Below are 13357 nucleotides of genomic sequence, written 5' to 3'. Positions count from 1 at the left end.
TAAAACTCAGGTCATGACACTTTGTATTAAATCAGCTCCCGTGGCGCCCCATCACCTCCAGGATCTAATACAAAAGGGCTTTCAAAGCCCTTAACTGGCCCCTTCCTACCTTTCCCATCATCTTTCACCTTATTTCGGGCCTCGTGAGTTTTGATCCCGTCCTCCTAGCCTCCCGGTCTCTTGCTGCAAGGCATGTTCCGCCCCGAGGATTTTTCATAAGCTATTCTCCATGCTCTCCCACCTCTTCTCCTCCTGGCTTCCCTGACTTTCTTTAGGCCTCAAAGGAATCTCACTTTCTACAAGAAACCTTTCCCAGTATTCTTCCTTCCTTTTAATGCCTTACGTCAGAGAAAACTCCCAATTTATCCTGCATATAGTTTAGTTCTTTGCATGTTGCTACCACTGGACTGAGTTCCTTAAGAAAAGAGCCTGCTTAATATCTTTATCTCCCCAACCTAGCACAATGGTACATTGTACTTATTCAATAAAAACAGTTGACTGACTTGATGACCCATTTGATATTAAAAACATAGGTTACATGTTTATCAAAATTCTGAAAAATATGGACAGATTGGAGCACTTGGGCAGAATTTAAAGTACAGTTTAAAAAGAGGAAATGTCTTTTACTTTGAATTTTTTTAAAAAAATAGCTTCATATGTAGAGTATGGGTGATGCACGGTCAGCAGGAGTTCTTTTCACATATTTATTGTTTCTTAGAGCACCACAATATTCCATGCTATTCATGTATTGCAGTGTTTAGGGTGTGATACATGAATGGAATATGACTCTGCTCTAAGAAACAACTATGTGAATGTGTAAAAACACAAAAAGTCTTGTCAACTAGAAGGAACCAACTTCTAACCTGTGGGTGACCAGAACAGAGGAGACTAGAGACAGGAGAATTAGTAATCAAACATAAGTTCAATTGAGGGAATTGTGAGGGAAACAGTGTACAATCAAGCGACGGGGCCTGCAAGGCCATTACCTGTAATGGGGGGACCCAAGGCAATGTGGGGAGATCTCAATACTTATACTTGTGAGCAACAGCAACAGTGATCCAAGATTGGGTCATATAGGGCTTCGTGACCAGAAGATGGGTACTTGTCCCAGTTTGTCTAATGCATGTCTGAGCTCAGATGTGAAATACTTCTGTGATTTTGTTGTGGGTGAGGTCATCAGAGGGAAAGCTCAGGGAACAGCTTGTTTGTGGGATCTTAGTTATAGAAAACAAGGTATCACCTAACATCCTAACAATTTTATGTAAAGATATACAATGCCTACAACACTGTATCTGCAAGAACAATTATGTAATAACAACAAAAGTTCTGAAATTATGAAATTATAAAGGAGCAAGCTTCAAAAGAAGAGCCATGGAAACACTTCTTTTTTGAGGAGGAATGTAGTTCATGGATATGAAACATTGTATTTAACAACATGCCCAATATATGTTTTGCTGAAGTTTTTTTCTTAAAAATGTTTTGCTATCAGAGATAGCTCTCAGAGATTGGAGGAGAGGGATACAGAGGAGCAGTTAAAGAATGTAGAAACAAAAGACATCAAAAAATATTTATAAAATGATACCACTATAACAAAATATGGTAACTCACCCTATCTTTCAAAATAATACTCAGTGAATAATATTTTGTTGAGTATTAAGAGCATGGTCTTTTGCTTTCCACTTTGTTGACCAGTACTATGTAAGGCATGTGTTTAAAATTACTCAAATAGTTTTAACATATATCTAATGTGTGTATGTGTGTGTGTACACACCTGCAACAATTATAACCTCCAGAAATAATGAAATGATCGACTTTGAAGTACTCTGCTTTAGAACATGTCTGGAGTATTGTGGGTACTACTTCAATAGATTAAAAGACATTGAGCATCTATTGTGTGCCAGGCTTAGTTCTAAGAGAGCTACAAAGACAAAAAAATAAATTATTCTAAAAGGTAATTATTTTTAAAAAATTAACCCCCCTCTTAAATTTACATTTTATTTGGAGAATAATATATACACAGTTAAGTGAATTTGGGGTTGGAGCAAAAATTAGTACCTGGAAGAATCAAAAAAGACCTTCTATAGAAGGTTGTGCTTGAGATAACTTTTGAAAGTTAGGAGCTAGGGAATTTAAGAGACTGAGATGGAGAGCAGACCAGGTACGGAGGGAGGAGAGTAAACAAAGACATATGGCATACAAAGACATGGGGACTGGAAATGGAATGTGTGGAAAGGATAGCAAGAAATCCACTTTAGTTGGATAGCAGAGTATGTAAAAGGGAGAGATGTATAAGCAATCTGAAAAGATAATTGAGCTAGAATAGCTAGATGATGCAAGAATTTAAATTAAGCCAAGTAGAGGAGTTTGTGTTTGATCCCAGCTATAGCAGAGAACTGCTGAATCAGAGAGCCATTGGAGTTTATTAACTGGGGCAGTAATATGATCAGATTTGTGCTTTAGAAATATTATTTTGGCAGCAGAGTTGATGCATTAGGATCTATGTCCTTTCCATGAAGCCAAACTGTCTGTTCTCTAAAAGTAGACTCGGGGCAACAAAACAAGACCTTAGACTTGAAGTTATATTGGAAAAATCACAAATCCCAATGATGTAAGTATTGATCTTTATTAAAAAGCTCTGTTGCACTGCTTCTCTCCACTCCCATTTTCAAGATTATACAATCAATAATGTGATATATTACTGTAGGACAATAGTCCTGAACTTGAGTTTTGTGATATATATATATATATATATATATATATATATATATTATTTCAATTTCAAACCAATTATAGTTTCCTTAGTAATCTTATGTATTTTATGCATTTTAAGAACATTTCTTAAAAGAAATATTTCATAGGCTTCTCTGGATTGCAAAATGAATCCATGGCACCAAAAAAAAAAAAAAAAAGGGTAAGAAGTCCTTCAGTAGGACAAGTATTAAATCACAGTCAATATATTGCTATGTAATTTCTTTGGTTCAGGAACTCCCCTATCTATAAATATAGATCTTCATTTTTGGGATCTAGATTATAGGATCAAAGAATTTGATGGCTGAAGGGACCACAGGGGCCATCTAGTCCATTCTATATACAGAGGGAAGCCTCACTATTATATACCTGACAAAGTGGTCATGGAATAGCACAGACTACTTTTGCTCATCTCTAATTCTTAGGAATTTTTTTTTTTAAACATTAAGCCTGATCAGATAACTTCTGATAGATTATAACATTGCTTCTCATTCTGCTCTCTGGGGTCAAACAGAACCAGTCATATCCTCTTCCATATGACTTACCTTCAAGTATTTGGAGATAGCTGAATCTTACTAGACTAAACATCCCCAGCTCCTTTAACCAATCCCTAAAAGGCATGGACTCTAAAGTCCTTGTCTTCCTGTGGAAATTCTCCTGTTTAACAATGACCATTATAAATCCTAGCATCTAAAACTGAACATAAACTCTAAATAAGGTTTGATGAGAGCAATTGGATTATCACTTCCCTGTGCCTAGAAGTTATGCCCCTCTTAATGTGGCCCTAGATCACTTTAGATTTTTTGACTGTCATATCATCTGATGATTCAATGAATTTGAAATCTATCAAAACCTTTATATCCTTTTCTGAATAACTTATCTAATGCCATCTTTTACATGTGAAGTGACTTTTTTGTACCCCAAAACAACTCTCATCTCTATTAAATTTCATCTTATTAGATTCACCCCAAATGCTGTAGATTGTTAAGATTTTTATGGATCCTGATTGTCATCCATGAAAATGTTAGCTATCCCTCCCAGCTATGTATTATCTGCTGATTGGATGAGCATGCCATCTACACCATTATTCAAGTTATTAAATACCAAACACTCAAGGAAGTCATTGGCAAAAAGAACTTATGCACCAAACTATTTATAGCAGTTCTATTTGTGGTAGCAAAGAACTGGGAACAAAGCAAGTGTTCACTTACTTGACAATGGCTAAACAAATAGTAGTAGATGAATGCTATGGAATGTCACTGTGGTATAAGAAATGGAAAGTATGATGAATACTGGGAAGTATGAAAAAACCCATATGTGTATATACACATTTAAGTATATATCCATACAAGCATGTAAGTGTATCCATATAATTATGCATATGTATTTTATACATGTATGTATGTACATTTCAGAATGTATCCCCAAATTCTCAAAAGCAAATTTATTTGAATTCTATATCATTTTGAAAATTCATGCCAGGTAGCTTTTTTGGAAGACATCAAATAATTACACATGGAAATTAGATGAAGTCTAGAAATCACTGTTCCTGGGGCTTAGAAACCTTAGTCATCTTGACTCTTCTCTGTATAGCCAACTAGTCACCAAACTCTATTGTTTCTTTTTCCATGACTCTTTCACTCATCCCTTTCATTCTGTTCCTAAGCCATATTCTCAAGTCCTTCTCGTATACTGAGATTCCTATTTTGTTTCTTGAATTCTAGTCTCTGCCTTCCCCAATCTATCTGCTCTTGGCAGGCAGAGATTGTTGATTTCATTTTCATGAGTACTGTCTTCTGTGTAGTTTTTCTCCATGTCTTTTTATAAACCATAATGATTTTTATTAGAACAGCACTTTCATTGTATCAATCTCTTTTTCCAAAAATATCTGTAATTACTTTTCACTGTTTAGGATAAAATCCAAATGTTTTAGCTTGGAATTTAAAGCTCCCCACATCATAGTCCCAACCTACCTTTTCTTTTCTTTCTTTCTTTCTTTTTTTTTTAAATTAAAGCTTTTTATTTACAAAGAATATGCATGGATAATTTTTCCAACATTGACTCTTGTGAAACTTTTTGTTCCAAATTTTCCCCTTCTCTCTCTCCCCTACCTGGCAGGTAGTCCAATACATGTTAGATCCAATATATGTATGCATATTTATACAGTTATCTTGTTGCACAAGAAAAATCAGATCAAGAAGGAAGAAAAAGAAAAACCGAGAAAGAAAACAAAATACAAGCAAATAACAACAGAGTGGGAACACTCAGTTCCCACAGTCCTCTCTCTGAGTGTAGATGGTTCTCTTTATTACTGCACAAGGGGAACTGGTTTGAATCATCTCAACGTTGAAGAGAGCTGCGTCCATTAGAATTGATTGTCATATAGTCTTGTTGTGACCTTGTACAATGATTTTATGGTTCTGCTCATTTCACTTAGCATCAGTTCATGTAAGTCTCTTCAAGCCTCTCTAAAATCATCCTGCTGATCGTTTCTTACAGAAAAATAATATTCCATAACATTCATATACTATAACTTATTCAGCTATTCTCCAATTGATGGGCATCCAGTCAGTTTCCAGTTTCTTGCCACTACAAAGAGGGCTGCCACAAACATTTTTACAATGTGGGATATAATCCCAGTAGAAACACTGCTGGATCAAAGGGTATGCACAGTTGGATAATTTTTAGAGCATAGTTCCAAATTGTTCTCTAGAATGGCCCAACTTACGTGTTCAACTTTAGCTCCTTTCCATGAATTTGCTGCTCTAGTCAAACCAGTCTATTCATGGTGCCTCAAGCCAAGTTATGTCCTTTGCTCTCCCAGTACTACACCTTTGATCACTAAGTTCTCTGTTGCATTTGAAATACTCTGTGCCTCTCTGCATCTTCAAATGTCACTCTACCCTTCCCTCGGATATTGAATTCTGACTGAAACAAATTCATCTGTCCCTCTTCCAAGCTTATATTATTTTTATTGCCCTGTACTCACTAACCATTTAACCACATAGGACCAAGTAATTTTGTGTATTTCCTTATCTTTTTCATGAGTAAGCTTTATCTTGTAAACTAGTTTGTATATACCTGAATGCATAAGTTATATTGAAGGATTAAAAGGTGTTAATTGTGTTTATTATCAGCGCTATCACAGTTATATTAGTTACAAGTAATTGCAAATAATCTTTAGAGAGCATTCTCAAACTCAGCATTATTAAGAATTCTGATAAGATAGAAAAGTTTATATACTATAAAAATTACTTTATAGCTTAGAATCTAGGTGATTACTTTGAACTAAATATGGGAATCATGCTGACCAGATAATATTAAATAGTCTCAAGACCCTCAGGATCTTTACAAAATAAGATGTAACACATTATCTATTTAAAAGATATTTTAAATTAAATTTAAAAAATTTCAAATACCAAGGATTTTAATAAATTAATGTATCCTCCTACAACTACCTCTTTTTCCCACATTAAGCTATTTAAAAAACACCTCAACAAATTCTCCCAATTTGACCCAACAAATTCTCACATTAGTTATTTCCTAAAATGTGTCTGTCTCTGTCTTTTAAGTTCATCACCTCTATAAGGAGTTGAGTAGGATATGTGAAATATCCTTCACATTTTTGGACTTATACTTTATCATTGCATTGATCTGCATTCTAAAATCTTTCCAAGTTGTTTTTCCTCCATAATTTTGTTATTATTTTAAACTTTGTTCTCTTAATTCTGCTTAATTTTCTCTGTATCAGTTCATAAAAATCTTCCTCTGACAATTGTCCATTTCATCATTTTTTACATCACAACAATATTCCATTCCATTCATATGTCACAATTTGCTTTTCCCTTTCCCAATAGGAAGACAATCCTTTAGTTTTTGGTTTTTGACCAACTCAAAAAGAGCTGTTATAAATATTTTTGTATGTTCTGGTACAGTGGCTAGAGCACCAAAACCTTGGAGTTAAGAAGACCTAAGTCCAATATTACTTTAGACATTTCTTGATATTCTTAATCTGTAAAATGGGGATAATAATAGCACTTATTTCCTGGAAATGTTGTGGAAATAAAATGAGACATTTGAAAAGTTCTTTGCAAACCTTAAAGTATTATATGGATGCTAGTTGTAATTATTACTGGTAGCAATATTGCTGAGTCAGAGAGTATGCAGAGTTTGGTAACTTTCTATGTATAGTTCCATATTGCTTTTCAGAATGGTTAGATCAAGTCACACCTCCATCTGCAGTGCATTAGTGTACTTGTTTTCCCATGTTATTTTTTTTTTTCATAAGATTTTTGAGAGCTCTATTTTTTCCTTTGAAAACTGTCTATTTATATCCTTTGATCATTTCTCTATTGGGAAACAGGTAAGTTATCAACTATTATTTGGAAAATTTCAGACTACCTAATCAGTTTTTCCACTTCCATTTTCTCCATTCTCTAATCCATTTTTCACATCATTACCATAGTAATGTCCCTTGTTGACAATGCTGACTATGACTCACTAATGGCTCAGAAGCCTTATAGAACTTTCCTTTGCCCATTTTAATGTGGTTCTAACTTCCTTTTTAACCTTATTTCATAGTATCCCATTTTTTTCCCCACAAGATACTCTAGTCAAATTGAGCAGCTCATTCTCTAATTCTGCCATTTCTTATGTGCCTTCGTATAGGTTGTCTCCACCTCCCCATGATTACAATTCACCTTCCCTTTCTCCGTTCTCTCTCTGTCTACTGAAATACTTATTTAAAGTTTAGATCTGATGCTTCTGCTCCATGATATGTTTCCTGATTCTGATCTTTCCTCCTTACCCCTTCCTCTGCTTCCCAATAAGTGACTCTTTTCTGTTTGAATGTTTCAGGTCACTCTGTTGGATTTCTCTTATTCCCCTACCCATCTTCTAAATTAGATTAGTAATTTGTATACATGCCCATTATACCATTCCTTTGTAAAGTATTTGAGAAAAGGAATAGCTTTTTTATTTATCTTTATCTTTCTGTTATGTATAACATGATAATTTAATCATGACATTTAAACATAATACATAGTGTATTATGGACTTTAGGATATAGTACCTAGACCAGATAATAGACATATCTATAGTAGCATTAGATTCCTGATCATAAGGCAGTTGAAATAACACTGGACACTGGAAAAAATCTTTAATTTCAGACTAAACCAAACTAAACTAGACATTAGCTCAGCAAAAAAAAAAAAAAAAAAAAAAAAAAATGATTTGAGTTGTGCTATCTATGTGACAAATATATTTTTATTCCCTATTTTCATCCCTATTTTTGTATGATTATGATTGTATGAATTACCTTGAATCCAATTAAATGAGACTAGGGCCTAATTATATCTCATAAGGGTTCAAGTTGCTACCTGAACAAGTCAGGACAGCTTTATTATATGTTCTATAATAGCTATACCAGTCTGTTTAGGTTTAAATGAATTCATTTGAAATCATGTATTCTTCTTTTGTGATCTCTAGGTATGGGTGACATTTCTTAGCTGGGCATTCTACAAGTGCCTAGACCAAATTCATGAATGTGTGAGGGCAGCAAATAGTACTGTAAATTAAATTAAATTAACTTGGAACATAAGTTAAATGATTTTGCTTTGGAAGATGTAATATAAGGGCATTCTTGAAACTGATTTCCTGTTATTTATGCTAGTATGCTGAAAACACTAAAATGATGTTTCACAATGTCAGCAATCAAAATTTATTAATCAAATATGTGCAAACACTCATTCATATTATCTACTAGACAATACAAAAACCAAAGCCTTTGGAAGAACAAACTGCCAACCTAATTTTCTAGGCTTTCCAGAAAGCAAATGTTCTACTCAATGAAAAGATTCCCTCTCTGAACATCCAAAGGCCTCATATCTCCCTCTGAAGTAGTTGCCTAACAAACTGGCAAATTCTCCATCAATCAGTCAGCTCTGCCCTCAGGAAAACAGAAGGATGTTGAGGGAGGAACTCAGAAGCCAGTCTTAGTCACAACCTAAGAGCAGACTGAAAGCTGGAAGGCTTAGTGAGTTTCTTACAGTTAGTTCTAGCTATGGTTGGTGGTGCATTGCACCCTATGCCTGATGGATGACTGGTGCCCTCATTTTTAAAAAATCAATTTGATACCTGATTACATGACAAGAAAAGGTTGGGGTTTATTGTTTTACCATATTTTTTTTCCTTTTTTTTTTTATCTGGAGAGACCACATGTTTATCAGTTGTTTATAAACACACGTTGTTTACCAACCTGTACTGTACCTGTGCTTATCTTAATATTGAAAAACGGACAACAAAACAAATGTTTGCTTGATACAAAATGGAGTCAGCTATAACAAGATAAAAAACTTATTCTCACTATAGGAGAACATTTAAGCAAAAAATAGCCTTATACAGGAATAGGGCACATATTTGCTTTAGATATTGCAACATTGTGGAGTCATGATTTTTTAAACAAGTAATTTCAAGAATATAAGAAGCAATAAAAAAATATAGAATAGTTGTTCATATTTTCCTTCTGGAGAACAGGTGGAAATATTTAAAAGGTTGGCAGCACAGAAAATAGGAGAAACAAGAGAATAAAGATTACATTCTTCCAGGTCTTTTCCAGTAAAAATTTTGTATTTTCTTCACTCTATGAGGAGATTTCTGTAATGGCTCCTTAGAGTCATATAGAGATAAAAGAAATTAGAATAGATTTTTCAGGATCATAGTTGCAGCAGCCTAAAAATCAGAAACATTCAAAAGATAGTTGTGAGAATATAGAGAACAGAAACTCAATTAGTTCCTTTAGACCCATGGGAATCTGTCATTTCAAATAGCATTTATTGTTTACTTATTATGCCAGACACAATAATACAAAGGCAAAAACAAGTCCCTACCTTCTAAGAACTTATATTCTATCAGTGAAAATGTTTCTGTATCAGTACATATTAAATTTATGCTGTATAAATTAATTTCTGGAAGGAACTGGGGGTGAAAAATGGGGAGATACTAGCAGGTGGGGAGGTCAGGAAAGGCCTCATGGTGGGGAAGACATGTAGACTGAGTTTTGAGGGAAACTGGGGATTCCTGAAGCAGAGATGATACATTCTGTATGGGTGGGATGAACCTGAAGACAGTTAGTTTTGTGGAAAATAGTCTCCCCAAATAAAGTATACTCTGAGACAAGGGAACAGAGATATGGGATTTATACTTTACATTCCTTCCTATTAGAGAAAAGGGGATGAACAAAAATGATTCTGTTTTTAAAAGGGGCCATCAATATCTTAGAAGTTAATTGTCAATCCAGGATATTCTGATATGACTAAACACCAAGAAAAGTATTTTCCCATAGGAACAAAACTTGTTTTTAGCAACTTCTCCAACCCCAAGACTTGCATACTTTCTCCATTTCAAATATACTGCAGAATGCCTTTAATTGATTGTGAATTCTAAATGAACGTAAAACATTATAAGAACCCAATTTGTACCTTAAGGAGCTGATGCTACATACAAAGGGTTTTCCTTAGAGCACTAATAACTTTTCTGTTCTTTTCTGTTCAGTGTGGCCACTTACTTTTTTTTTTATCCTGGGGCCTGAAATTGGATTATGGCAGTGGGAATATGTGGGTGTTTCTTTTTCCAAAACACAACCAGGTGATAAAAGTTCAGATCTTTTATTTTGTCCTTCAATATAGCCCGGTTAGTTCAGGCCTATCTCTCTGCTTGGTTCCAAGAGATCTTGCAGCTTTGTCCTTGGCTTCTGCCTCTGCTTTCTTCAGCCTCCAGTCAGTACCAAGTTGGAAGATGCAATGAATCTCTTGCCTCGAAGATAGGGCTTGTGGGCTTCTTCCCAGAGTGCTCCTCTCTGACCCCAGTCAATGTTCTGGAGAAATTCCTTCCAGAGTGCTCCTCTCCGACCCCAGTCAAGGTTCCCAAGAAAACTCTCTCCACTTCCCCAGAAAAACTTCATCATGCTCTAAGAGCTTCCTGTATATATATGATCTCCCAAAGATTAACTCCTCCTTCTGGAGAGAGAGGGATTCTGGGTTATCTCCCAGAGTGCTCTCTGGCCCTAAGGGAGGTGTGAATTTGGATATCTCATACTAAACCATACTAATCCCTGAAATCTCCCAAATGTGTGAACTCCATTGAGTACTTAGATACTTATGAGCTCTCTAAAGGTGTGAACACAAGCATTATTTCCATCAGTTCTACTTAGTACCTTGTTTCAAGTTCTGGCCCAAAATATCTCCTTCTAAGATCAAATCAATCATGTTGAACCATGCCAAATTAGATAATTATTGTCTCCATCAACTCCAGTGGCTTAACAGTTTGTAAAGATTCCAACAGGAATAGAGAAAAAGGACAATCTGAGAAATATTTCAAAGGAAGAATCCACAGATCTCTTTTTCCTCTATGTCATAATAGAAAAGGAGACTGGGACTTTGTAGGAGATGAGTTCAATTTTAAACACGTTGAACTGTGGGTCATTTCAAATAGAAATATTATATAAATTTCACTCCCCTTCATGGTAATTCAAATAAGTGGCTCTTGTCTTGTCTTGTCTGTATCAATAGATACAGTGTCATCATGGGTAGAGAGACCCATGTAGGGATTTTGTAGGGAAGGTATAGTAAGAACAATAACAGCAACAACAATAGTATTAATATATTGCTTTGTTTTACAATGTACTTTATACACATATGCATATAGAGACATATATACATATAAGTATATATATGCTCACATAGATACAATCTCATTTGATTTTAACAACCTATGAAATAGTACATTATGCTTATTTTATAGATGAGGCAACTGAGGCAAAGAGGTTAATTGAATTGTCCAGGAATAGATAGTGTTTGAAGTAGAAAGGGACATATAATAACTTGACTTGTGGAAAATAAGAGTTATGCTACTGTGTCAGCTACTTAAAATGAGTGAAAAAAGGATTTATTAAGTACTTCCTATGTGCAAAACATAGTACTAAGCACTGTAGAGAAGAAGGATAAAGCCCGACAGTTTCTGCTCTTGAAGAGCTCACTTTCTAATAGGGGAACATAAAACATATTAGAGGTTTCAGCTCTGAAGTAGATGTAAGGTACTATAGCAAAGCAGATAGTGGTAGTATTGTTCCTTATTTAATGTCATATTCACCATAAACCATATCTGTTTCTAACATTGAACCATTGGACAATGCCAAAGACTTTAGTGATGACAATTTTCTTTTCCAATTTTTCAATAACTGTTGTGTAATTTTTTTTCTTTTTGGCAGGACATGACTTTAAACACATTAAAAAAAACAATGGAACAAAAGAGCTATGTTTTTCACCTATGTTTATGTTACCAAACCCAATAATTTCCATAATCAAATTAGCTGCTGGCACTTACTCTGAATGTTGTAATATGTACACTGGAGTGCTTCTAAGTCTATGTACATATCCTGGATTGAAAGCTAAAAATACTGATTTTTAAAAGTTGGACCAAGACTTTATTTTTTGCTATTCATAAAATTGAAAAAAATATGGAAATATACAATGCATACCTTGGTAACTTCCAGTAATAAGGGAAAAGCAGCAAAGTCAAACAACTGGAAAATCTGAGTAACTCAGCAATGAGATAAGTGAATTAAACTTGCTTTTACTTGGTTTCATTAGATTGTCATTCAACCCCCAAACCCTGTGAAACATGGTTTACTTACTAGGCTACAGAAGCATAATTTTGATGTGTGTAAAGTGAATCTCAGCTGGGGTTCTCAACCAATCTCAAGTAATAAAATGACTGAAATATTTCAATTTGTCCAAAAGGAGTTTTCAATTGAACTTTTGAGAGAGCTACATAAATATTCATTCAGGTGCTATAATCACCACTTTTGCTGGGATAAAAGAGTGGATATGACTTTACAAAGAAAAGCAACAAAGGAGAATGCATTGATTGTGTGAGTAGAGCCCAAGTCTTGTGACATAATTGTTTGCTACAGGGATTATGGTTTTTCACTATGGCAAGGAAATTACATTGGTGTGAGGGAAGGTTATAATAAGGTATGAGCTGTTTACCAGTCAATGAAAGCAGACATAAGCTGGACTGAAAGCAGCCATCATCAGATATTAACTGCTAGGAATAGTAATTGTCAGATATCTCTTAACTGTTTATCTGTATTACAAAAGAAAGCTATTGGTTGTGCAAAAATAGCAAGGAATATGAATAAAAACAAAGGATGTCAATAAAATATTAATTTTTAAAAAAAAAAGATGACTTGGGATAAGAGAGTAAAATTACTAATAGGAAAAGCAGGAATCCAAAGAAAATGTAAAAGTCTAAAATCAGACAGAATCAATGTAGCAAAAATTTTCAGCATCCTTACTAACCACTGAACTAATAAGCTAGCAAGGTGAGACAGACAATGCAGTTTATTTATCCACTCAAGAGTGTGACACACACCATCAGTAAGGAGGTGATAGACAATTTCATAGGTGACATAGAGGTATATATGTATATATGTATGCATGAACATGCATGCATACATACATATATAGAGTAGGGGAAATAGATTAGAAAAAATACATTTATTTAATAAAAGAAAACGGATGCATAAACTATTACAAAAGACCTTAGCACT

The sequence above is a fragment of the Sarcophilus harrisii genome, chromosome 2 (assembly GCF_902635505.1).
Source record: "Sarcophilus harrisii chromosome 2, mSarHar1.11, whole genome shotgun sequence".
Classification (NCBI taxonomy): domain Eukaryota; kingdom Metazoa; phylum Chordata; class Mammalia; order Dasyuromorphia; family Dasyuridae; genus Sarcophilus; species Sarcophilus harrisii.
This window is presented reverse-complemented; position numbering follows the sequence as displayed.